The sequence below is a fragment of the Ovis aries genome, chromosome 9, assembly GCF_016772045.2.
Source record: "Ovis aries strain OAR_USU_Benz2616 breed Rambouillet chromosome 9, ARS-UI_Ramb_v3.0, whole genome shotgun sequence".
Lineage (NCBI taxonomy): Eukaryota > Metazoa > Chordata > Mammalia > Artiodactyla > Bovidae > Ovis > Ovis aries.
Window position 1 is genome coordinate 61,118,866 of NC_056062.1, and position 22,806 is coordinate 61,141,671.

General features: G+C 40.4%; 1 long non-coding RNA gene across 2 annotated transcripts; it reads left to right on the forward strand.

Annotated features, from left to right (window-relative positions):
* The first annotated feature begins 205 nt into the window (after positions 1-205).
* On the forward strand, positions 206-21,810 carry LOC105610475 (uncharacterized). 2 transcript variants are annotated; one of them, XR_006060851.2, is made up of 5 exons: positions 206-501; positions 4,198-4,265; positions 14,836-14,982; positions 15,574-15,907; positions 20,646-21,810. It is a non-coding gene; the product is annotated as an uncharacterized LOC105610475 (long non-coding RNA). The 2 variants fall into 2 exon arrangements; XR_003590380.3 differs by lacking the exon at positions 20,646-21,810 and having other exon boundaries at positions 15,574-18,386.
* Positions 21,811-22,806: the final 996 nt, after the last annotated feature.

A 22,806-nucleotide genomic window follows, 5' to 3' on the forward strand; every position in this document is an offset into this window, starting at 1 on the left:
TCAGATAACATTACCTGATTTGCTCTGGGATAGGAATATTCTCTCTCTTTTTCTCTCTGCTCCCAGGATAGCTGTGACATGCTTTCCTATTTCCATGAGCATGTTTCTGCAAGCCTGACTTCTTTGTTCTTTCCAGTCTAAGTCATTCTTTAGGGCCTGTGTTTGTTGATGGGCTGGGCTTCCTGGTTGGCTCAGTGGTAAAGAACCTGCCTGCCAGTGCAGGAGACTTTGGGGTTCAATCCCTGATTCGGGAACATCTCCTGGAGAAGGAAATGGCAACTCACTCCAGTATTCTTGCTTGGGAAATCTCATGGGCAGAGGAGCTTGGGCTACAGCCCATGGGGTTGTAAAAGAGTCGGACATGACTTAGCGACTCAATAGCAACAAATTGCTGCTCTCATCACGCCTATCTTTAAAAAAAAAAATCCTAAGCTCATTAGACACAGCTGGAAAAATCATTGTTTTCTTTGGGCGTCTCTACTCTCACTTCCACTTGAAAAGGTAAGTGATTATGTTGCCAAATATTTTTCTTTTTAAATAGTCTCTTATTTATCCCCCTTGGGTCTCCTTTCCTTTGAGAGTGTGAACCCAGGAAATGATATTGAAGTTTTCTTGGGCATTTTTATCAATAAAATCAGCTCTTCTTAAAGCTAAAGCCCACACTGATTGTCATCCACATTTAAAAACTCCACTGGCTTACTTTTATTACTCCTTGTCCTTGCAGAGTGCTTTCTTGTTTTCTTGAGTTTTATCATTTTTATAACATCTCAGATAGGCCATTCTACAAAGAAAGAACTTGTGCTCTAAGATACTTCATTTCAGTTACAACAGCATCATGGGTTGCAAGGAGATAGCAATATACAGCCCCAGTGACCTGCCCCAGTTTCTGGTTATCTGTGTTTTTAAATAGCCACGTCTCTGTGATGCCGTGGAGCAGTTTTTTCAGAAATGCATATGTGTGAGTTCTGCAGTAGATACAAGAAAAGAAACGGGAAGGACCTACTGCACAAAGCATGAGTAACACCAACTTCAGTGGTAGAAGTGAGGCAGACAAGCTGGCAGGGTCCGTGGCAACCACTATTATTGCTCAAGTAAACAGGCACATCTAAGTAATTAGTAACACATTCTCATAATTGCTTCCCAAATGGCCGAGGCATTTGGTTTTCTACAGCAGGATTCTGAAAGCTTGATAGATGTACACTGTGACATCTATTTGCTCACAGTCTCCTCTCATCCCGTCTCATCTTTGAACTTCTGTACACAGAAAATTGATCCATTTACTTTCTTTGTCTTTTTGTTTGGGATGTTTGATTTGTAACCTCCTTTAATCTTTTCCCCAACCTTGACCCATCTCCTCTCCCATTTTGGAATTTTTGATTATCTTTGTCTTAAAGTTTTTGTTCATCAGACCTCCACTTTGTGGCTCTTCCACAAAACCCCTCAGTCATTGTCATGTCCAGATTTTACGACCCCATGGACTTCAGCATGCCAGGCTTTCCTGTCCTTCACTATCTCTGAGTTTGCTCAGATTCCTACAGAGATGGAAATCCCATCAGATAGAGTGAAGAACCCTTAGAACCTTACTGCCTTCAGGTTGGAAGTGACTTGAACGTTTTAGGGATCAGTTCTTCGGTGTGGCTTGCCAAAAGAGGGTTTCTATTTCTAAGGGGAGAAAGCATTTCTTCACAAAAACTCAAAAGACTGGGACATCAAGTAACTCTTACAAAACATTTTGATGAGTTAAGTGTAAATGAATCAGAAGCATATGGATTGAATTTCCCTCAAAATACACATGGGTTTAAAAATTAAGGGGAAAAGTGCTTGGCAAAATTCTCTTTGGGTTTGGCCAAGTCTGATTCTTTTGAAAACTTGTTCAAGACATGATGCCAATCTTGAAATGCTCTGCATTCACACATCTCTGGTTCAGAGTGCTCTCTCCCTTAGAATCCTCTCTTTGACCGCTTTGTGCACTATTGTCAGGATGGTGTCCTCTCAGTAATCCTAATCAGCATGACATTTAAAAGCAGAAAGCTATGTGAAAATCGTCTACCATGCAGGAGCTGCTAATGACCAGATCTTTGTAGAGGATGTTGAATAGGCACCCTGTGATTCTTGTACATCCCAGCCATTTATTGAATATCTGTTACACAGTAGGCACCTAGATGAATCAAGTATGGTCTCCCTAATCAAAAAGCTTATAATCTGTGGATTAAGAAAGCAGACCTACGTTATGATAGAAGGCAATGGGATGAATATCGTACGTGACCCTGATGGGCCACAGCATTCACTCCAGGTGATTCATCTAGCTAGACTATTGCTTCTTGGCATTTTGATAGTTATTTTTCTAGTTCACATGCTCTTGAATTTGAGGATCTTATAGAGATGCAGATAGGGTTGAATAAGAAAGAAAAAGAAGACTGTAGCCATGGTGGGTAGCCATGTCACCCTAGGGTTGAAAGGACAAGGGGAAATGGAGTTAACAGAACCCAGTGAAAGCCACTCAATCGTGTCTGACTCTCTGAGACCCCATGGACTACACAGTCCATGGAATTCTCCAGGCCAGAATACTGGAGTGGGTAGCTGTTCCCTTCTCCAGGGGAATCAACCCAGTGATCCCACATTGCAGGTGGATTCTTTACCAACTAAGCCACAGGTGAAGCCCAAGAATACTGGGGTGGATGCCCTACCCCTCCTTCAGTGGATCTTCCCAACCTAGGAATTGAACCGGGTCTCCTGTATTATGGGCGAATTCTTTACCAACTGAGCTATTGGGGAAGCCCTAACAGAACCCAGGGAGCGTTGGAAGCAGAAAGGGGGGTGACCTGTGGCCATGGCTGGGTGCAGCTATCAGAGACACAACACGAGAGCAGGAAGGGACAGGAAAGAAGGAAAAGGGAAGCTGGAATGTAGCCAGTGGTAGTGAGTAGGGCAGAGAAAGGCAGAAAATTGTTCAGAATGGGCAGTGGGTAGGTGGAGCTTGAGGCACCTCAACTATACTGGGGTAGGATTTTGGTAAGTGAATTTGGAGGGGTTGTTGGGATGAGAGCATTTTTAGGTGCAAATATGACGGAAGGAGAGCACAGAGGATTTGGGGGAAAGAAAACTTCCATATTTGTCAAAGGACTGGTTTAAACAGGAAATTTGAATGGCATGCTATGTAAGTTGTATTAGTGGGAGTTCTCCAGATTTATGATAAGGAATTGGCTTGTGTGATTATGGAGGATGAGAAGTTTCATGATCTGCTGTCTGCAAGCTGGAAAACCACAAAAGTCACTGGGGGCATTCAGTCTGAGCCCAAAGGCCTGAGAATCAGGAGAACTGATGGTGTGAGTTCTAGTTCGAGTTTAATGGCATAAGAACTAGAGGGTAGATAGAAGACATAAACGGCAAGAAAGGATGGCTATCCCAGCTCAACAGCCGGAGAGAATTTTCTCTTCTTCTCTCTTTTGTTCTAATCAATCCCTCATCAGATAAGACAGTGCCCACCCACACTGGGGAGGGTACTCTGCTCTATTCAGTCTGTTGATTCAAGTTCTAAACTCTATGGAAACCATGGTAGATTCACCTAGAAATAATGTTTAGCCAGATATTTGGGCATCCTGTGGCTTAGTCAAGTTGGATCATAAAATTAGCCATCACAGAGGTTGAGCTTTGTTCACTGAAGATAGAGTCACTGAAGATTTTTGTGTGAGGGTATAAGAAAATCAAAGTTGTGTTTTAGGAAAGTTGCTCTGGGTTTATGTAAAATGGATCAGAAAGGAAGAGTTTGGGGTTTAGGCAACTAGAAGGTTCTAGAAGGCTTGATTTCTAAAGTTTGATGTCTTGATGTATCTGCTTCATACACTATTAATTTTCCGATGATACATGATGTTTTATTTGAGTATACCTCCCCTACCTCCAATGCAGTTAACACCTCTGTTTTTAGTTAAATCACAATTGGTTGTTTTAATCATCATGATTTATAAGTATTGTTTATTGATAAGCCAAATAGTGTATCAGGATTTCATCTATATATGAAAAATATATATGAAATATATACATATTATATATTCATATATATCTATTTGTAAAATATTATTTTTCCTGGAGTTTCTAATTGGGTCATTTTTTAACTTGTATAATTTGCTACTTACAAATTTTAATTGTCTTCAAATGTTCATCATATCAATTGTCCTATCAAATTTTCTTTTCTTCTAGATTCTTCTGCTCCAGAGTCCTCAGTCCTCTTCCAGTGTGAACTGTGTATTTTATGGCTTCATCCTGAGGTGGTTTTGATTCTTCTGTGATGGATTTTTGCTTTTTCTTGTATTCATCATCCTTTCCTTTTCCTCTTTATTTCATTTGCTAGAGTACATTCTTTCATGGGCTTACAAAAAAAAAAAACTTGTTAGGTTAATTTTCTTCTTACTTACATCTATTCATTTTCATTTACATTTGGCTGATGGCTATTGGTTTTAGAATGCTTGTTTAATGAGTTCCCTTTCCCTTTGGATTTTGAAGGGATTTCAGCACTGAAGATGAGAAGTTCAATGTCCTTTTTATTCTTTGCCCTCTATATTAAATCTGATATTTTTTCCTCTGGAAACCTCTCAGATATTCTCTTTATTTTGCAAAAAATACATATCTTATAATTACATTTATAGAAAACATTCATATCTTATCATTATATTTATGGAAAATTTTCAAAAAACCAAAACTCTCGTGACAAAATTAGATCAGTAGTTACCAGGATCCAGTGTATCCTGAAGTGTCACAGTGATATATACTGGTGTAGTGTTTTCCATTCATCGTGCTGAGCAGTCAGGATGGGTCTTTTTCAATCTAGACATTTTGTGTCCTTCAATTCCATTGTGTTTTCTTGTCATTTTCCTGTGATAATTTTCTTCTTGTTTTATCCATCCTCTCCTTTTGAAATTCATTTTAATTGGATATTAAACTTCTTTGGATGGTCCTTTTTAAAAAAACTGTAGTTGATTTACAATGTTTATTAATTTCAGAGTACAGCATAGTGGGTCAGTATTTTTACAGATTATACTGCATTAAAAGTTACTATGTTAATGGTCTTAATTCCTTATATTGTACAATATATCCTTGTTGCTTATGTATTTTATACATAGTAGTTCGTATCTCTTAATCCTATACTGCTATCTTGCCCCTTCTTTCCCTTTCCACATTGGTAACCACTAGTTTTTTTTTCTATATCTGTGAGTCTGTTTCTGCTTTGCTATCTACATTTGTTTATTTCATTTTTTTTATATTCCAAATATAAGTGATATCATACAGTATTTGTCTTTCTCTGACTTATCTCACTAAGCAAATATTCTCTAGGTCCATTCACATTGCTGTGAATGGCAGAATTTCATTCTTTTTTATGGCTGGGTAGCATCCCACTGTGTATATATACACCACATCTTTATTCATTTAAGACTTCTTTGATTGGTCCTTTAAATCTCATTTTCCCCCTAGATTTTCATGTATTTTTAATTTATTGGAATTTTTCTCACTTTATCTGACTTCTTAGCTTTCAGCTTTTAAAAAATGTGATATTTTTAATTTTAGGAGCTGTTTCTTGCTTTCTAATTGTTCCTTTCTCATAGCACTCTGCTAGTATTGAAAGGAAAAAATTCTCATGAATCTCTGATACTTTTTAGAGTTTTTTTTAGTATTTATTTTTATTTATCTTATTTATTTGGCTGTGCTGGATCTTAGTTGCAGCATGTGAGATCTTCCATTATCAGTGCAGTGTGCAGGATCTTTACTTGTGGCATATGGGATCCAGTTCATTGACCAGGGATCGGACCTGGGCCCCCCTGTATTGGGAGTGTGGAATCTTAGCGACTGGACCACCAGGAAAGTCCCTCTGATACTTCTAATTAAAAGATCATTTGAGTCTTTTTTGTTCTTTTCATGTCTTCCTCCCTACCCCCACTTTCCATTCACTGTAGTACCCCCTCCTTTTTTTTAATGTGGAAAGCTTTTCTTAAGTGTTAGCTGAACCATTCATATTTAAGACTAAGGCATTTTAAATGATGCTGAAGTTGTGTATCCATACAGTGGTATACGTCTCAGAAATAAAAAAGATTAAACTACTGTTACAAAGAACAACATCAGTGAATCACAAAAGCATTATGCTAAGTGAAAAAAGAGGAACACAAAAACATATATTTCTTATATTTATGCAAATTTTTTGAAAAGACAAAACCTAGTGATAAAAGCAGATCAGTAGTTACTAGGATCCAGAGACAGAACAAAAAATTTGATTGCAAGGCAATATGAGATAAATTTTCAGATGATGGAAATGTATTGTACTTTTATTGTAGTAACAGTTATATGATCATGTACGTTGGTCAAAGCTCATCAAATTTCACACATAAAATTGGTGAGTTTTATTATATGCAAGTGATACCTCAGATTTAACAGAAAGTAAATTGGAAATTCTTCATGGAGGGGGCTTATTGACTTGGAATTTTGAATTGAGCTTTCCAATAGGGAAGCCATTCATTTCATTGAGGATATCTCACAAATGGCAGTACCAAACCACCTTACCTGCCTCCTGAGAAACCTGTATGCAGGTCAAGAAGAAACAGAACTGGACATGGAACAACAGACTGGTTCCAAATTGGGAAGGGAGTACTTCAAGGCTCTATATTGTCACCCTGCTTATTTAACTTATATGCAGAGTACATCATGAGAAACGCTGGGCTGGATGAAGCACAAGCTGGAATCAAGATTGCTGGGGGAAATATCAATAACCTCAGATATGCAGATGACACCACCTTTATGGCAGAAATTGAAGAGGAACTAAGAACAAAGATCATGGCATCTGGTCCCATCACTTCATGGCAAATAGATGGGGAAACAGTGGAAATAGTGAGAGACTTTATTTTCTTGGGCTCCAAAATCAGTGCAGATGGTGACTGCAGCCAAGAAATTAAAAGACACTTGCTCCTTGGAAGAAAAGCTATGATGTACCTAGACAGCGATTAAAAAGCAGAGATGTTGCTTTGCTGACAAAGGTCTGTCTAGTCAAAGCTATAGTTTTTCCAGTAGTCATGTATGGTTGTGAGAGTTGCACCGTAAAGAAGGCTGAGGGCTGAAGAATTGATGCTTTTGAGCTGTGATGTTGGAGAAGACTCTTGAGAGTCCCTTGGACTGCAAGGAGATCCAACCAGTCCATTCTAAAGGAATCAACCCTGAATATTCATTGGAAGGACTGATGCTAAGGCTGAAGCTCCAACAGTTTGGCCACCTGATGCCAAGAGCTGACTCATTGTGAAAGCCCCCGAGGCTGGGAAGGATTGAGGGCAAGAAGAGAAGTGGGTGGCAAAGGATAAGATGGTTAGATAGTGTCACTGAACAATGGATATGAGTTTGAGCAAACTCCTGGAGACAATGAAGGACAGGGAAGCCTGGCATGCTGCCCTTCATGGGGTCACAAAGAGTTGAACACGACTGAGTGACTGAACAACAGCAACAACATCTACAGGGGAAATTTTTGGCCATTGAAGATAACCTATCGATAACCTATCTTCCACTTTGCTAGGGATTTCCACGTTCAGAAACCAATACAACATTGCAAAGCAATTTACCTCCAATTGTGCACCTGTACTGTCAATGTATACATCTTCGTTTCTTGCTATCTTGCTGAAAATTGGATTGTCTTTAAATTTGCTATTAATCCAAATGAGATCTCTTGCTGTTTTATTTTACATTTTTTTGATTAATAGTGTGATTGAGCATAATATATTTAATGTCCATTGTTTTTTCTTTTCTGTGAATTCAGTATTCTTTGCCTTTTCCCCTCCCAGTTAGGGTGACTGGTTTGCTTTTCTATTTGTTCCATTATTTTGTTGCTTTGTAGTTTTAATTGGTGGATGATTGCTTTACAATATTATGTTGGTTTCTGAAATTAGAAATGACTAGAAGATGATGATATCTAATACAGAGATTCTTCTCACACTGCATCAAAATAATCTAATTTCTTCTTGGTCCTTTGGACAAATCTGTTATTTGGGTGAAAACTTTGGTTTACTGTTTTCAGTTGGCTCAATTTCTGTATTCAGTGTTGACTATTTCTCTGTAGTAATGTGTGCTTATTTGGACTTCACTTCTTTTTTTTGCAAAAATTTGAGGTAGATCTAAAAAACAAACAAGAAAGGCTGTGACATCATAGAATGTATGTGTGTGCTTGAAACAGGAGAAAAGTATGCCAACTATAAAAGTCATAAAGTTACGGACTAACCATAAACCCTTATTCAGAGCTTTCCAGTGAGGCTAAGAAGGAATGTGTGATAAATATTTGACTCTTTTGTTAGAAGAAAACACACAAATTTTTGGTGGAAAAAATGTATTCTAATACCAAACACTGTCAGAAATTCTCTATTTAATTTATTTAAAAAATTTCATTGGAGTATACTGATTTACATTGTTGTACTAGTTTTTGCTGTATAAAAGTGAATCAGTTATACATGTGCATATATCCACTCTTTTTAAAATTCTTTTTCCATAAAGGTCATTACAGAGTACTGAGTAGAGTTCCCTGTGCTATATAGTAGGTCCTTATTAGTTATTTATTTTATCTATAGAAGTGTGTATATGTCAGTCCCAATCTTCCAGTCTATTCCTCCTCTCCCCTTTCTCCGCTGATAACCATAAGTTTGTTTTCTACATCTGTGACTTTAGTTCTACTTTGTAAATAAGCTCATTTGTACCTTTTTTTTTTTTTGGTTTCACATTTAAGCAATATCATATGATATTTGTCTTTCTCTGACTTACTTCACTCAGTTTGACACTCTCTAGGTCTATCCATGTTGAGGCAAATGAAATTATTTCATTCTTTTTTATGGCTGAGTAATATTTCATTATATGTTTGTACCATGTCTTCATTTTGTCCTCTGTTGGTGGATGTTTAGATTGTTCCCATGCCCTGGGTATTGTAAACAGTGCTGCAGTGAATATTTGGGTGCATGTATCTTCTCAAATTATGGTTGTCTCGCAGATGCCCAGAAGTGGGACGGCAGGGTCATATTAGTTCTATTTTTAGTTTTTTAAGGAGCCTCCATACTGTTCTCCACAGTGGTTGTATCAATTTACATTTCCACCAACAGTGTAGAAAGTTTCCCCTTTCTCCACACCTCTCCAGCATTTATTGCTTATAGTTTTTTGGTTTTTTTTTTTTTTTTCCTGATGGTGGCCATTGTGACTGGTGTGAGTGAAACCTCATTGTTGTTTTGGTTTGCATTGTCAGAAAGTCTTACTTGCAGCATCTGTTTCATAGGGAATATAGAAAAAAATTGGTTAATTGGTATAGAATTTCATTTCTTAATGGTGACAGTGAATATCATTGTAATGTTATAAAGTGAAAGTGAAGTTGCTCAGTCGTGTCCTACTCTTTCAGACTCCATGGACTGTAGCCTACCAGGCTCCTCCATCCATGGGGTTTTCCAGGCAAGAGTACTGGAGTGGAGTGCCATTTCCTTCTCCAGGAGATCTTCTCGACCCAGGGATTCAACCCGGGTCTCCCACACTATAGGCAGATGCTTTACCATCTGAGCCACTAGGAAAGTCCTATGTTACAATGTTATAAAGGTTGATAGCAAATAGCTAATATGATGTATTCTATGCCCTCCCGTGGTCCAACTTGATTCAGAGATGAAATGTGAATATCAAAGCCCTTAGGCAGCTGAACTTTTTCTCTCACTTCGTGATTGGAAACCAGGGCTCTTGGGTCAAATCCACCCCACTACCTGTTTTTGCAAGTAAAGTTTTATGGGAACACAGCCACGCTCATTTATCTGCATATTGTCTATGCCATGGGTGTGTTCGTGCCACCAAGATCAGGTTTGTGTACTTACGCTAAGGACCACGTGGCCCTCCAAGCCGAAAGTGTTTACTGTCTGGCCCTTTCAAGAAAACTTTGCCATCCCGTGCTCTAAATGATCATTCTTTCAATTATTAACTTTATATTCACCCTAGGAATATTTGAAAATCACCCCTTGCCTATTTTTTAGCACCTGAGATTCTAAGCCAAATATGTAATTGGGCCCGATGGTCAAGGTGAGGCACTTGGCCAAAATGATTCGTTATTGCCTGTATTTAGGAAGAGAATGTACTCTCCCTGTATATACTCATCCTACCCAGGGATTTCATCACTCAAAGAAAAAACAGCCTAAGAGCACAAAGATAGCCTGCATTCTGAATTAGGGAGATTCTCTGTTTGTCTCGGCAACACACTCCTTCCTTATGCTCTGCCCGGAGGGTGGTTCAGCCTCTTACCATCCACACACCCCCTGGTCAGCTACTTTGGCAGTGCTTCCTGGACTCTCAGGAAGCAGTTCATGGGAATCTTGAGATGGCATCTTTCTCCTCATCTGGACTCAAGTCCTGGTCAACCCTGTGATTTTTGCAGCTCCTTTTCCCGGTAGACCTAGTACTGAATTACTCTCAGTTCCCTGATGTCATCTTTGTCAAAAGATTTTTTTTTTTTCTGAAGGACTGGTTAACTGAACTGTCATGACTCCAAACTGGCAATATGTTCCAGTGGAAAAAAGCACAGACTTTAGAGCCAGCCGTCCTGTTTTTGAGTTCCTGACCTTGATACTTACCAGATGAATGACCTTGGGCAGGTTTCTATATCTCTGAGGCTCACTCTTCTCATCTGCAAAATGAGGATTCTAATGATGCTCCCCATACCTGTCAGGCTCATTGTGAGAAACAAATGAGATATGGGAGAATAATTCGTAAACTACAAAATAAGACACACATGTTCATTGTTATTACCCATTCTCAAAAGCTCCCTCCATGGTTTTTCCTAATTTCCAAAGACCTTTCATTTGTGTTTGGGAACCAGTCCACTAGTTCTCCATTGCAGCCTCCTTGCCAAAGGGCCTCACCATTGTGTTGGCATCTTCTCTGGAAAGGAATATGCTGCTCCTCCAGGCACAGCCCACTGCTAGAGATTACCATTCTAGAACCTGAGTATCTCAAAACTGAGCTCTGTGATCTTTGATAGTTTGAGAGTGGAAGTCAGGGAAAGAATGTTCTCTTTGCCTCTCTCTCATTCTGTATTATCTGCTGGTCCCAGACTCCAAAGGAGTCCTGATGGTGCTGAATCTCACATACTGTTCAGTGAACACCACTCTTTAATTTCTTGCCCAGCTTCTCTGTCTGAGTTCACAAAGAGGACAGAGGCAAAAGTGGGAATAAGGACACAAGTACCCCACACAGACTCTGCTCATTGTCCTCATTGTTCCCATCTCTTTTCTTAGAACCCCAAAGAAATTCCTCTCTATGTGAGGCTCTCTTTCCCCATCCCTTTATCTTGCCTGTTTTCTATATCCTCCCACCATCTAGGAGGAAGGATTGTCATTGGATTCATCCCGTTTCAGAATGAGGGTAGGGTCACCTAAGAGTGGGTATAGGGTCATTCTTTATTAGAAGATATCATCATATATGGTAACCTTTAGTCCTTATTTTCCTTCCTTGTATATGTCCTCTTTAGCATATGCATTGTTTTTTGTCCATCTCCAGTATCATGGAGCCAGCTCAAGAGTGGTCAGGTTGTAAGATTTGGATTACGCTCAGAGGGAGGTAGAGATCCACGCTGACTACTAGGGCAAACTTAGCCTTACTAGAACTCTGCACTGGATGTTGGACTGAACGTAGAATTAGATTTTTTTTTTTTAAAAAAGCTCAGTTGTTCTTGTTTATTGCCTCTTCTGTGGATATTTCCCCCAGGGCTCTCACAGAGGAAGGGTGATACAAATGTTTTTATATCATCAATAGTCCACAATTGTTTTATCTGTGAACTCGTAAATAAATTCCCAGAATGGTCACTGGTCCACTGTTTTCTGCAAGTGGCTAGTCTCTACATCCTGGGTTAAGCTCAAGTGGGACACCGTGTTACAGACTGTAAATCTAAATTTTCTTCAATTTTGCACTGACTGTTTTCTACAAAAAGCAAAAATAAGAATTACCAAAAAAAAAAAAAAAAGGAAAAAAAAAAACACCCAAACCCAAACCTGACCGTGATATCTTTGCCAGATAAAACATAATTTGCTTTATTTTTCCCCTTTGCACCATTAAGAGATTTATTGTCTCCTATTTATTTTCAGCACTTTTCTTCATTTCTGGTAAGTCTGACCTGCCTAAATCATTCTTGCATCTGAACAGATTTCCAGTAATGGACTCTGTTTGGTATTTGAATGGCCCTTTAACAACACAGAGAAAGGCAGTGTTTCTTACATGTTTCCTGAGAAACCAACATGAGTGGCCGCCCCTACCTCTGCACCTCTCACCCCTCCCCACCCAGGGGCCTAGTGACATCTTCCAAAACAGCCCACACCTAAATTTAAAAATTCTTTGTAGTTCATAGTCACATGTTATGGAAAATGTGCATTCTACATCACAATGTATTTGTTTCCTTATATATGAAAACGTCTTAGTTTTTGTATTGACATTTCAGGCATGTGTTGCTTTTGTATCCTGGCACACGTGCACTGGTTACGGCTTATTCTTAATTATCTCCAGTCTGATCCATATGATTTAGATGAAGAAAAACTGGATTTGAATTGAATCTGCCACTTTTAGGTTCCTAAACATGGATGCGTGCTGTTTCTTAGAGCAGTAGACCCTCATCTATAAAATGGGCTGTTGATCAAATCTGCAACTGGGGGAGTGCATTTTTGGTGAAGAATTTTTCAGTGTTGAGAGGTAAGGATTGAAGAGAACCAATATGGAAGTCTGAATCCTAAACTGTTTTGAAGATGATTAAGTGCAGACTTTTTCATGAAATTTAACTGCTCTCATTTTGCAATAGTTCCACTCTATCATATTAGTTCCGTGGGGATGTTTATAGAGTTTTTCCTCATAGGAGTGCCAATGTTAGGAACAATAATTCTCATAGGAAACTTTTGAGACAGCTGCCAGCCCCAGGCTCCCAGACTCACCCCTGGTGAACCTAACTTCAACAGATACTTATCAAGGAATATTTCTGTGTCTTTCACTTGCTGGGTACACGGCGCCATATGGAAAAATTGTCAGCTATGTTCCATACTCTTAAGGACTTGAAGTCTTATTAGAGGAAACTCACAAGGCAGTTATAAGAATTCAGGTGGCACTAGTGGTGAGGAACCTGCCTGCCAACGCAGGAGACGTAAAAGATGGAGGTTTAATCCCTGGGTCAAGATCCCCTGGAGAAGGGCATGGCAGTCCACTTCAGTGTTCTTGTGTAGAGAATCCCATGGACAGAGGAGCCTGGTGGGCTACAGTCCATAACATTGCAAAGAGTTGGACATGACTGAAGCGACTTTGCATGCATGGTCCGTAGTCTCAAGGACTTGAAGTCTTATTAGAGGAAACACACGAGGCCGTTGTAAGAATTCATCAGTAATAACGTAAGAGTGTGTAAGAATATAATACATAGGAATAATATACACTTATCAAGGGCCTACTGAGTAATATACTTAGCATGTCTCCTCTAATTCTCAAAATAACACTGAAGGATAAAAACTATTATTTCTGTTTTACTGATAATGGAAATCAAGGCTGTAGCTCCAGACTGTATAATCAAATGCCAAAAAGGAAAAGTAGATTTAATAGCAGCACGTATCAGCTGCCACATCCTACTGCCTTGAGTTCCTCTCTGTAAATGGATTTGTCCCAGGCTGGTTCTTTTTAGGTCAAGTGGAGGTAAAAGTGATAACCTCTGTGTTTCCAGAAGCAAAGCTTCTATGAGATGCATTCAGTCCTTGCTGCATTGGTCGAAGAAGCTCACTATTGTAACGCTCAGTCACTCAGTCGTGTCTGACTCTTTGAGACCCCAGGGTGTAGCCCGCCAGACTCCGCTGTCTGTGGAATTTCCCAGGCAAGAAGACTGGAGTGGGTTAACATTTCCTTCTCCACACTATTGTAATAAATAACCCCAAAATTCAGCACCGTGGCTTATATTCTCTGCATAAAAAATTATTTTAAAGTTAAAAGTAAATTTAAATAAAAAGAATGTATAATTTTAGTTTTGGCTGTGACGGATCTCAGTTGGTGCCCACGGAATTTCTCTAGTTGTAGTGAGTGAGCGCTATGCTCCAGCTGTGGTGCCCGGGCTTCTCACTGCGGTGGCTTCTCCTGTTGCGGAGCACAGGCTCTAGACCTCAAAGGCTTCAGTAGCTGTGGTGCTCAGGCTTAGTTGCCTTGGGGCATGTGGGATCTTCCCCGACAAGTGAGTAAACCAGTGTCCCCTGCATTGCAAGGTAGAGTCTTAAGGACTAGACCTGGGGAAGCGCCCCTGCCACCCCTTTTATCATTGTGCCTCCCACACAACCAGACAACCAGAGATTTGGTGCTCACGAATGCCCATGTGCTATTTCACCTTCCCCAGTCGGTGGAATAACTGAGGCAGTTAAGAATCTGAGGTTTCTGCCCCATTCCCTCTTCCTCCTGTGCGCCAGCATGGTGATTCCAGAGTGACCCTGGAAACACCAGAGGGCAGAGTCACAGTATGGAAGACACCTGGGTCTCTGAGTCACTGTTTGGAGCAGAGCTTCCTGGAGAGCATTCCCAACAGGGACATCCCCATGGGACTTTATATGATAAAAAATACATTTTTATTGTGTTAGACCACTGAGATTTTGGATCATTTGTTACAGCAGATACTCTGTATGACCAATCAGCAGGTGCTGAATAGTACTTGCTAAGTGAAAGACATTCATGTGCTTCATATTAAAGTCACTTGGGAAATTTTTAAAAATCCTTATACCCAGGCTACAGACCAGTTTAATCAGACTCTTTGGGGGTGGTAACCAGGCATCAATCTTTTTTTTTTTCTCTTTTACTTTCTAGGTGACTCCACTGTGTAGTCAAGTCTGAGAACCATTGTGCTGTATCAGTGCTATTCTAATCACTGGGGGTCTGTGGATTTTATTAGAAATGCAAGTTCTGACATCTGCCAATCTATGAAACTGCATCCTCTTGGAATTTGTGTTTTTGGTAAGCTCTCTGGAGAAATTCTGTGGTATAATAAAGTTGAAAAGCACTGTTCTAGACTATTCTGCTCTAGTGATTCTCAAAGTATGGTCCTCTGGCTATTAATCAGAGTAACTTGGAATACTTCCTATAGACAGACTTCTGGGCTCGGCCCCAGGCCTCCTAAATCAGAATCTCATGATGGAAGTGCCCGAATGGCTACATCCATCAAGATTTTTCTGGATAATTCTTGGCTCACCAGATTCACAGTTACCAGCGTCTTTTCCAGCACACCACCAGTTACCAGTCTTTTGCCTGGAATCAAAGACTTTCCCACAACTCCTCCTTCTCACCAACCACCAGGTCCCTCTGAGTTCTGTCCATAGGATCTGGGGAGGGGAAGGTCAGTTCTTGAACCTACATATCATGTAGTTGCTTGCACGTTCAGTCGTCTGTGATTCTTTATGACCCTATGGACTGTAACCGTGAGGGCTCCTGTGTCCATGGGATTCTCCAGGCAAGAATACTGGATGGGTTGCCGTGCCCTCCTCCAGGGGATTTTTCGGTTACTTTAAATAGAGAACTCCTCTAATGCTTTCAAATGTTTGTTTACAGACCATTAATGATTAAATACAGACATTATGGAGCAGAGAACTTTTAACTTAAACGATGAGAAACGATGCTGGTTAAAGAGAGACAGCGTTGAACATGAGGACTCCTTAAAATATGATTCACCTGATAGAGCTCTGATGTCTATTCATCTTTTCAAGGATCCATACCTACTGTGTAAAGAAAGCTGCCTGTGGGACTAATTTAGATGATAAATGGAAAGAGCTTAAATGAGAAGTGGAAAAAGACTATGCAGAAGCAAGAAGATGATGGAAAAAACGACTGCAAGTCCTGTCAGTTCCCTGGGCAGGGGCGTATTTTAGTCATGGAGAAAGACCTTGTGAGTTTCTAAAGACAGATTCTATGAAAGGCCTTTTTGATCAGAGAAATCAAAATCTCATTCCTCCCCCATTTCTTTTCTCTCTCTCTTGCTTTCTGATTATTTGAAGTTAAGTTTACGATGGGTTTTGGGAGGCCATGTTGGTAATTTATGTGGCTGACAGAAGATGCGGGTTCTACAGGTGGAAGACACACCAGCCTTTGTGCCTGCCATTTGGCCCCTGTTTTGTGCTCTTTTTCCTTACTTTGTGTTGCTATCACAGGACCTTGTTGAGCAAGTCTGAGCTGGAGAGCTAGAGGTGTGGGATGTGAGTAGGGAGCTCTCTGGTCTGGCCCTAAGGAAACTTGCTGTTGAAAGAAATACATGCGCAGGAGGGAGGGTTCTGTGCAGTGTGTTGAGCAGGAGGGGTGCCTGGACTGAGCAGGGAGATAAGCAGATTGTCTGAACTGTGGGGAAAGCAGCATCAGCTTGCTGTTCTTCTTAGAACTCTTCCACTCCATCCCTTTGCAAAAGGGAATGGCGGGGTGAGGATGCAGGGGTCCTCTCTGTAGTAGGAATGGTCTGGGTATGAATACATGCAGACAAAACTGGATGGAGTAGAAGAAAGCATGTTTCCTGTTTGGTGAGACTGATCCCCAGGGCTCAGCCTCGCCTGCAGGTATTGAAGGGAGCTTTCATCTGCCACACAGAACACGCAGCACCATAAGTCGGAGGACATCAGTGGGTTAAAATCCTGTAGGCACTTGTCCACAGGGCTCAAGTCCTAGGAGGTGACCCCAAATCTCAGAAAGTGACTGAATCATGACAGTCTGCAACCCTCAGGTGGTTAGGCAGAGGGGACCCTAGTCACTCTGTTAGAATTTAGAGTTTCCTCCGAGGAAGCGTGAGAGAAAGGCAGTGCAGCTTGGTAGCTGGAAACTTGGAACTGGAGTCGAGAGCTCAAGTTTATACCCTCACTCTATCACTTTACCAACTGTGTGGCCTTGAGCAAATTACTGGATCCGTTAGGATCTCTGTTTGCTGCTTCCTGAAATGGTTATAATACACACGTGTATATATACCTTATAAGGTGGTTGTGAAAAGTAAACAAGACAATGTCTTTAAAAGACTTGGCAGAGTCCCTGGTGCAGAATGAATAAACTATAATCACTGTTTCCCTTCATGATAGTTGTGTGTCTGGAAGGGGTAAAAATGGAAGGCAGCAGTACAGAGCAGGCATGTCAGAAATACGCTAGGTTATAAAAGCAATGATCAAGGCAGAAGCCCAAGTTTTCTATAGTGAGTGGAACTGCTGCCTACAAAAGAGGTAGAAATCCATTCGCCCTAAACTGCCAGCCAGCCAGGGGCAGGGCGGTGGCTAGTGTGACATATTGCTAGCGCACAGCCACATGGTTGGGGCCACCAGTCCATCCTTCTTCAGGGAAATACTGAGTGCTAGTGAGCCATCATGAAAAGTTCATAGAGTTTGGACCTAGATTTAAACCCAGCATCTCTATACTCTACTAGCTATGTGACAGATTCAAATCACTTATATTACATTTGTGAAAATAGGGGTGAAGGGAGGTGAGAATACTTGCCTTTCAGATTTGGAGCAAAGAGTAGAGACAGGGACTAAGTGCCAGACACAGGGTTGAAACTCAGTGCGTGACAGTGATTTGTTCATTTATTTTTGGTTGCACTGGGTCTTGGTTGCTTTGTGCAGGCTTTCTCTAGTTGTGGCAAGTGGGGGCTACTCTTCTTTGCGATATGAGGGCTTCTCACTGGTGGCTTCTCTTGTCATGGAGTCCAGGCTCTAGGCACACAGGCCTCAGTAGTTTTGGCATGTGGGCTCAGCAGTTATGGCTCTTGGGCCCTAGAGCTTGGGCTCAGAAGTTGTGGGGCACGGGCTTAGTTGCTCCAAGGCATGTGGAATCTTTCCAGACCAGAGATCGAACCTGTGTCTCCTGCATTGGCAGGTGGATTCCTATCCACTGCACCACCAGGGAAGTCCCAAGTGGCAGTTATTGAACAGAGGTGAAGCTCAGACTAGGCAAGGCCTCTCCTTGCTTGAGTCATCGAGGGAGAAGAGATACAGACGCCTCCGTGGCAAAGAAAGTTCGCTTTAATAATTAGGAGTAACTAACTAAAATGAGGAGAAGGCGATGGCACCCCACTCCAGTACTCTTGCCTGGAAAATCCCATGGACAAGGAGCCTGGTGGGCTGCAGTCCATGGAGTTGCAAAGAGTCGGACACGACTGAGCGACTTCACTTTCACTTTTTTACTTTCATGCATTGGAGAAGGAAATGGCAACCCACTCCAGTGTTCTTGCCTGGAGAATCCCAAGGATGGGGGAGCCTGGTGGGCTGCCGTCTATGGGGTCGCACAGTGTCAGACATGACTGAAGCGACTTAGCAGCAGCAGCAGCAACTAAAAATGAGACTTTGTACTTTCCAGTGCTTCCTGGGGTTCCCGTATGTATAATAAAAATTGTCAATCAATCACTGCATACCTCTTCCTTGAATATGCAGACAGCTTGGATTCCACACTATGATGGAGGCTACTTGCGGCTCCGATTACGCTTCACTTTGCTTTCCACTGTATACATAGCTTCAAAGTGATTCTTCATTCCAAGTTCAGTTTCTAGTATATCCTATTAAGGGCACTCTACTAAAGGGCAATTTTCCTCCCCTCACTGCCCCCGCCCCTTCTGCTGACATGGGGGCTTAACAGATTAATGCATTAGTCCTTAATACTTTGTCCTTCTAAGGTCTGGTTCAAGTCAGTACCCTTTGATTAGCACCGTCTTTTCCAGCACAGCATCAGACTCTTTTGTATCTCTTTCTGCTGTCATTTATTCCTGAAAGGGAGGTGAAAAGATTAACCAAAAAAACTTGTCAAATTTGCAAGATCACATTATCTGGTGATAAACCTCTTCAAATATTCCAAATTTTCTGACCAATTTTTCTAATCATAGAAATGATCAATTTTCTACCCGAGCAATTTATTTAGGTAGGGAAACATATCTGTACGTATATAAACACCATGGCTGGTGGGAGCTCAAGAATATGCTTTATTTCAGCAATAGATCCTTGAAACTCAGTAGTTTCACAGAGTTATTGATGCAGTAAACTTCAGCAGTTTGTTACAGCATTAAGGGCCCATTGTTTATTTCAAACTATTAATCAATACACCAGCCATTAGTTGCTGGCAACTTATGATATTTTGAAAATTATTACTAATGCTTTTTGTTACAATTTCTTCTTCTTTTTTTTTTTCTTTTTTTGCTGCATTTAGCAGAGAGGTAAGAATCTGCAGTTGATTAGATGTGCTCTCACATGCAAAGCATCCCTGGGATCTAATAGGCGAGAGATTTACTTAGCGAAAACATTTTTTTTTTTTAAAGCAGCCAGAAAAGCCATGTGTTTCTTAAAACTGAAGAAGGAAACGTGAGTGTTTCATATAGTGGCTCTGCTGATACATGCCTTCTTCCTGGGCACTTTGTCAGTGGCACTGAGAATGGAACATGGATGATGGTAAAACTGCCTGTCGAAGAATCTCCAGTTCTCTGTAGTGTAGTCTGAAGACGGACCATTTTGTAGTGAAGTATTCCCCAAAGATGTGACCCTCTGAACCTTGGAAGATTTTCTGGTTTTAATGTTTGCTTTTTTTATCCATGAATATTTGGCTGTTTCTTTCCATACACTTTGGCATGGCCTCTGTTAGAACACATGTAGCTTATGCTTAGTTTTAAGGTCATGATGACTATGAAGCTACAAATCGACAGGGCAAGGAAAATGGCTGTGCAGCCAGTGCTTTCTAGAGAAGAACCGAAGCTGGGCTTCCTGTCTGGGGACAGCGAGCATGAGAGGCATTTCCAGTCATGGGGACGTTTCCCTTGGAGGAAGCCTTTCATCTGTACTCATGTACTAATTCTGTGCTGTGGCATTCAGGCTCTATCTAAACTGTGGGTCATTAAGTACTGTCCTACCTGGAGTTTATTCCTTCCCTCCTCTGTCTCTGTATTTCTGAGCTTATTCACGATCACTTAGTAGGTGCCACAGGACTGCTTGTTTCTTGCCATATTAATAACTGAAGTGCTATCTCTATGAATAATAGTAACATCAGGCAGTTGGCTGCAAATGGCTCCCTTGATATTTCTTAATATCAATGGTCTCTATTTCCAGTGGGATTTAGGAAGCTACTGTAGTTTCCTTTAAAAAAAAAAAAAAATCCAAGGATAGCTCTATCATGCATTTGTGTACCCTCAAAATTCAAAAAGCGAAGTCAGCAAAAATGATAGTTTGTTTTTGTTGTTGTTTCCAGAGTTAATCTCTGGGCTTCCCTAGTGGCTCAGTGGTAGGAATCTGCCTGCCAGTGCAGGAGACATGGGTTCTGAACTAAGACGATCTCCTGGAAAAGGAAATGGCAACCCACTACAGTATTCTTGCGTGGGAAATCCCTTGGACAAAGGAGCCTGGCAGGCTACAGTGCAGGCGGTGGCAAAGGAGTTGAACACGACTTAGCAACTTAGTAACAACAAGTTACTCCTTACTAAGACTTTTTCTTCTTTATTGTTAGCTCAATGACCCAAGAGTAGCTGTGCTTAAGTTCTTTTAGAGAAGAAAATTTCATTTTTCTCAGTTGACTGTTAAACTGAAGATATTCAATCAATATTATTAATAAATTAATGAAAAGTAAGTCTTAAGAAGCAGAATTAAATTGCCACTGAAGCATTTTTATGGCTTTTCAATTTGCAGTTAATGTTACCAAAGAAGGATCACCAGGCACTTGAGAAATCCACATAAACATGAAACTTAACCCTTATAAAAGCATAGCATGTTCAGAGCCGAGAAGGCAAGAGTGCAGTGAAAGAAGTGAAAATCAGTGTCTGCCAACTTCAGGTGGAATGCTGATATCAACAACTCTAGTTTGAAGCAAATACCTTGATGTGCTTCTCATAAGATGGAATAATGAGGGAACGCTGCATCGTCAAGGATGGTGATCCTCAGAGCTGAGATTCTCCGTGTTACCAGAGTTTGCTTCTTCCGGAGATCGCTGACCCAGTGCAAACATCTTGCAACCTTCTCATATGCAGTTTCTTTGTTTGCATCCACTGACTCTTTATGGGAGCTGAGTATGTTAAAATGGAAATATTTGCCATCACACTGAATCTTTGTGGGTGCTGAGCATGTTAAATCCATAGCCACATTCATTAGATGATACTAGTCTTAAGAATTAACTAGGTGCTGCCCTATTTACAATAGCCAGGACATGGAAGGAGCCTAAATGTTCATCGTGAGATGAATAAAAATGTGATACATATTCACAATGAAATATTACTTAGCCATAAAAAGGAACAAAATCGGGTCATTTGTAGTGAGGTGGATGAACCTAGAGCCTGTTATACAGAGTGAAGTAAGTCACAAAGAGAAAAATAAATATCGTATATTAACACACATATATGGAATCTAGAAAAAATGGTACTGATGAACCTATTTGCAGGGCAGGAACAGAGTTGCAAATATAGAGAACCGACTTGTGGACACAGTGGGGGAAGCAGAGGATGGGATGAATTGAGAGAGTAGCATCAACACATACACACTACCATGTGTAAAGCAGATAGCTAGTGGGAAGCTGCTGTATAGCCCAGGTGATTCAGTTCTGTGCTCTGTGATAACCTACAGGGGTGGGGTGGGGGAAATTGGAGGGAAGCTTAAGGGGGATGGAACAGATGTATACTTGTAGCTGATTAATGCTATTGTGCAGCAGAAACCAACACAACATTGTAAAACAATTGTGCTCCAATTAAAAAATAATAAAATGCAAAAGAAAAAAAAGGTACTGCCCAGTGTTCACATCACCTAGTGTTATGCACTGTGACTAATTTAGCCTTTCAACCCATCACCAGACCCTGTCATCGTCCTTGAGCTCTCCTTTCAGTTTTTTGCCTGGTGTGTATTTTCTTGAAATGGTGGCAAAATCCTTAACTGTCCCTCAAAGTTCTGTTTGTAGCATGTCTGTCAAGCATCTCCTTCAGCTATATTTTTTAATTGGTTAATCTAAATTCTGTATTTATTGTGTTCATTTTCTGGGACTCTGATCATTTGAGATAAACTTAGGAGCATCTCCTTTAAATTAACTAGAGATATGATTAGAGTTGGCTGAGATCTTCAGCCTTTCAAGATGGATCTGAATTCTTTTCAAATGGATTCAAATAACTCTGCCAAAAAAATATGTCCTTAATTATCTATTCTGAGCATGTGAAGTTTACTTTCTCATGCAAATTTTGACAATAAGCAGACATACAAAGTAGGTGTGCACATTGAAGAAATATTTTTATTTAAAAGTCTGCTTTGATCATTGCTCATTAATCGTTAATAGTAAGAAAAGTGGACAATTTCAGAGAAGGTTTGGAAATTTTTTTAAAAAACTTCTTAACCACAAGTACTACTGACCAAGATGTTCCATTTATGCTGCAGCCTGCTTTATTGTTTCAATTTGTCTATTTTCACTTAAATTTCTTTAATACCTAATTCTGTCTTCTTACTTACACAGTTTCAATCAAGAACTTTTTTCTTGAAATAGTTTCCCAAACAGGAAAAATCCTTCAACTTGATAGCAAGAAATTAAAACAGTGAACTGAAATTAAATATCAACTGTCAAACTTGAGTTTAATTAGATTTTCTTACTTACAGATTTAGTATATTCTGGGCGCCTAATGGCATATTCTTATCAGTAAGAATAAATGTCCTTTTTTGCCTGGCGTATGTTCTTACCTGTCCTGTGTATGTGAATACACTCTTGTTTCCTTTGCATCAGTAACATTGTATATCTTTTGCTCATGTTCCCCTCCAGCACCCTTCACCATATTTCTCCTAGTACATAAATCAACTTAAAAAAAAAAACACACACACACAA